Below are 4,941 nucleotides of genomic sequence, written 5' to 3'. Positions count from 1 at the left end.
ACACTCACACTCACACACACACACTGTTCTCTGGGCTGATAGCAGAGCTACTGACTGTAATCAGCAGATATAAATGCATCAGACAGCACAGCTCTCTCTCTCTCTGTCTCTCTCTCTCTCTCTCGCGCTCTCTCGTCCCAGGTGGCCGCTGTCGGAGCCTTTGCCCTGTTACCGTCACACACACTCTCACAGGGTCACCTTCTACCATCAGTGAGTCGCAGCACAACACACAACGTCATATCGCGATACATATTGATATTGAATTATTGTCCAGCCCTAGTCCCTGTGCTGAAAATATCGTCTATTACAAAAAATAAGTCCAATATAATGCAATTAAAATGATCTGTTGCTCCTAAAAATCCAACACAATATGAAAAATATAAGAACAGATTTATTCTTTATCTCAGTTAATGCTGGACAATGTGTGTGTGTATACAGTATATATATATATATATATAAAAATCACTATCACTATATGTTCATTTATTTGTTCATTTATTCATTCATTCGTTTGTTCATTTATTCATTCATTCGTTCGTTCCTTTATTTGTTCATTTATTCATTCATTTGAATTTTGAGTTAACAAAAACAACACTGATGAGAGCGTCAGACAGAGAGGTTTTATTAACATCTGATTTTAAGTACAGAAAAATTAAGTTCTATTCAGTTCCAGGAACAAGTTCAGTCTGTCCGTTTCAACTAATCGATTCAAACCTGTGATCTTAGATTGAATTGTTTTAGAAAATATGTTTAGGTAAATACTGCTGTGTATAACTGTGGCATTTACGAACCCGTGACCTTGCATCGCATGATTAAGTTCATGACATTGCTGGTGGCATTGGTTGGTCTGATCATCAGGTTTCTTCTGTAGTCAGGTGTTTTTAATCTTCCTCCGAAGAAAGCCTGAAATATTCCCTCATGAGAGACTGTCTACTCAAGAGGACTCTCATCCTAAGAGGAGCAAGACTCTCCTTCAATCATCTGTGAATATGTGTTCTCCTAATGAAATGTGTCCAGTTCTCCTGACCTCCACACACACGCAGCATCCTCTGGCCCACGGCTCCAGCGCCGCTATAATAAATAGTGTTCTTTGTTTCTAATTGCATTAGCCGCTGGCTTATTGAAGTCTCCTGCTATAAGTCACAGCAGTCGGTGCAGAGAGAGCGAGAGAGCGAGAGAGAGCGAGAGAGAGCGAGAGAGAGCGAGAGAGAGAGAGAGAGAGAGAGAGAGCGAGAGAGAGAGAGAGAGAGAGAGCGAGAGAGAGAGCGAGCGAGAGAGCGAGCGAGAGAGAGAGAGAGAGAGAGAGGAGGTGTGTGTTCAGGTCGATCGGTCTAACATTAGTGTCACTGAAGGGGAAGGTGTGTAGGTTATTAAAACCGTGACTGTGTTGGGCTCCAGAGACGTATTATATGTCACCGGGCCTAAAGGTGCCTGAGCTTTACAAGGTGGAGCTGAATGTTCCTAATGCAGAGCTTCTTGAGTATATGCTTCTTTGGAGATCAGCGGGTTGGTTTCTGGTAATGTAAGTCTCGGCTGTCAATCACGTGTAAATGAAGCGCGCTCCATCAAAGTGTCGTCTGCTCGAGCGCTTCATCTGCTCTCAGGCTGGAATCTCTGACATTTGCCTAGACTAACTTGCATTTAAAACGTGTCGTCGCTCTTTCTAATACGAGCTGTTGAACGTTTCTGTGTGTTTTTATTTTCCCACAGGCCAAAAACAGCCTGGAGTTCCTGCACAGAGAACATGTTTGTACTAATGAAGCGATTGAGATCGTGTTTGTGAAGCGCTTGAGGAACCAGAATATGATAATCAGTCAAATATGTATGTTTGGATCATTTCAATCTCATCTTATTACTGGGATATAGAGTGACAACTGATATTTAGCTCATTTTATGTCAGTATCTGCTCTACTGTTATAAAGATCTCACTGATTTACATTACAAACATATAAATATCAGCATCTGCAGCAAATTCATATTTTTGCTCAGTTTGAGTCTCTAAATAACATTGAGCTGTTTTTCCTCCATATTCTCACTATATGAGCATCAAATATGATACTCAACAAAAAGACACATGCAAATCTTTCTTTTTTTTTTTGTCTGCACGTTCAGCAAACTGTTCCAAAACTAAACCATTATTCATATGTCAGGCTTTACAGGGGCCCAGCCAACCAATCACAGCACACGCTGGCCCAGCCAACCAATCACAGCACACGCTGGCCCTCTAGTACACCCCCAAAACAAAATCAAGACTTTGTAAACGATCATAATAGGACCCCTTTAAAGTTTTTTTTTTTTTTTCATTTTATTTAAAAATTGTATTTATTAAAATTCACGTAAATATATATTAAAATCTATTTACATAAATATATTTTCTACTAATATATTTTAGCTAGTTTTATACATATTTAAAAAATATTAATATATATATATTTTAAAAGCATTAAAAATGTTTTGCCCTTCATATATTTTAATCCAAGAAAATACATTTGTATATGTAATAAATACAATATTTGATTAAATAAAAATTTTAAATTGTATTAAATATAATTTTTAAATTTTACTTAAAATGTATTACTTATTTTTATTTAAATGTGTTCAAACATTATAAACAACAAAAAGTTTTTCTTCAAATAACATATGTGAATGTATTTTCTTGGATTAAAATATATGAAGGGCAAAATATTTTTAATTGCTTTTAAAAATGTATATTTATATTTTTTAAATACATTTTTGAAAATGTACAAAAAAGGGCTGAAAAATATAAAATATATTTACGTAAATATATTTTGAAACATGTTTTACCAAATATATTTTTTTAGACATTTTTTGTATATTTTGAAAAATATTGAAAATTGTATAGAAATTTTTTTTCCAATTTTATTACATTTTATTGAATATATCATTATTCATATGTCAGGCTTTACAGGGTTAATGACATCATCCTCCAGGAAGTGACATCATTTTGGAGGGAAATGTATCGGTAAGTATCAATGTATTTGAATTCTGTGATGTTGGTTGGTTTGTGTCTCTCCGAAACAATGATAAATATGCATGGTCTGATGAAATGTGAATCTCGAATGCAACGTAAGTGCAAATGTAAATAGTCATTATTGAGTTCAAATTCCAACGCAAGCATATACATTTTTAATGTTACTAATGTTTTAGTGCATGATAACAGGAATGACCCGTCTCTCTTTGTGTTTTCTCTCTGTTGCCGCCCCGTCGGAGAAGTAGGTGTAATTTAGGAGCGTGCGAGAGAGAGAGAGAGGGGTGTGTGTTTTGTAGGGGCTGCCGACTGCAAAAGGCAATTCCAATTTGTCGTGTGTGAGTGTGTGTCTGTGAGTGTGTGTGTCTGTGAGTCTGTGTCTGTGTGTGTGTCTGTGTGTCTGTGTGTCTCTGTGAGTGTGTGTGTGTGTGTGTCTGTGTGTCTCTGTGAGTGTGTGTGCTCTCACTTATTCTGCCAGCGCCGGCCGATCGCTCTCTGATTACTATAATGAAACGGTCAGGGCATTATTAACCAAACGCCACACACACAGAAAAAGAAGAATCACGCCCAATATTGTCACCGCACCGTTTTAGCCATTTGTCTTTCTGCTGGTTCTTCCAGAGTGAGACGAGGACCTTTTCAAGTGGAGATCACTGATAAAGCGTCTGCTTGTCAGGTGTGTGACATTTATTATCGATACAGAATCCGAGCGCTGGTCAAATACAGACCTAAAGGCACGTAAATGTTGTAGTCTACACTTAATGCTCTGATGCATTTGCAGGGAATCTCTTTAATAAATTGGATTCCGGCAGATGTGGAGATGTTGCTTCATTGAACACCTGCAGCACAGATGAGCAGAACCGATCCGAACATGCTTCGAGGTAGAAACACACTCATTTGGTGTCACTTACGTGCAGTTTTATTAAAGACCCTTCTTCCTCCTGAGAGAAGTCATCTCCAGATATTCCTCAACAGCACATGCAAGAGTTACTTCCACGCAAAAATCTCATATTTGCAGTACATTTGTATTAAATATTCAATCTTGTTGCATTGCAATCAGTCACATGACACATGAGAACCAACAGCATGATTATCAGGCTTAAATTAATCTGTAGGCTACTTCATGCACAAATTATTGTGCTCTGATTTTAATGCAAGGAGGTAACTATTTTGTGCTCTTAAAGGGATAGTTCACCCAAAAATGAATTTACTCATCCTCAATTTGTTCCAAACCTGTATGAGTTTCTTTCTTCTGTTGAATCTATGCCTTCTGTCAGAAGTTAGGAGCCCTGTGCACCATTCAGGGAAAGGTAGGCCTGTCAGACACAATGAAACAAACTTGCATTACATTGTCATTAATACACTATTTACATTTTAATAGTGATTTTAGCTTACTACAAACACAAGCTCAAGCGTCTAAGGTACTTCGAATCAAATCAGTAGTTTCTTTCTAAAATAAACATACAATATACCCATTTTGTATTATAATAATAACACACCATCCACTTATTCCAAACTGTGAGTTGAACACTAAACATATTTTGAGGAATGTTGTAACCAAACAGTTGACGGTAGCCATTGCCTTCCATAGTATGGAAAAAAAATACTATGGAAGTCAATGGCTACCGTCAGATGTTTGGTTGATGTTTGACTGTTTGGGCCATGAACTGCATTTTTTTTTTATTGTATAAAGTTTCATGAAGTGCACTTATAGTGTCATTAGGATTTTTACATCAAAAACTGTCATAATTTAGAAATAAAACCCTGATTTTAGCCCTCTGATTTAAACACACTGTTCAAATGGGCGTGTCTTGTAAGACTTTAATGTAAACGCCCACTGCTGTGATTGGCTAACGTCATTGCATATGAAATAAGCATGACATGTTTTGAAAACCTTTTGAACGTTTTTACTATTGCAGCTGCTGAGATGAACTAATTGTGAAGAGTGTAGA

General features: G+C 37.1%; 1 long non-coding RNA gene across 1 annotated transcript; it reads left to right on the top strand.

Annotated features, from left to right (window-relative positions):
• Positions 1 to 2,949: 2,949 nt before the first annotated feature.
• LOC107676148 (uncharacterized) lies at positions 2,950 to 3,781 on the top strand. Its single transcript, XR_001632697.1, has 3 exons — positions 2,950 to 2,983; positions 3,611 to 3,665; positions 3,771 to 3,781. It is a non-coding gene; the product is annotated as an uncharacterized LOC107676148 (long non-coding RNA).
• The last annotated feature ends 1,160 nt before the right edge of the window (positions 3,782 to 4,941 follow it).

Source organism: Sinocyclocheilus anshuiensis, unplaced genomic scaffold (assembly GCF_001515605.1).
Source record: "Sinocyclocheilus anshuiensis isolate Anshui unplaced genomic scaffold, SAMN03320099.WGS_v1.1 scaffold2234, whole genome shotgun sequence".
Classification (NCBI taxonomy): domain Eukaryota; kingdom Metazoa; phylum Chordata; class Actinopteri; order Cypriniformes; family Cyprinidae; genus Sinocyclocheilus; species Sinocyclocheilus anshuiensis.
The sequence above is the reverse complement of the archived record's forward strand: the minus strand, read 5'-3'. Positions and strand labels throughout refer to the sequence as shown.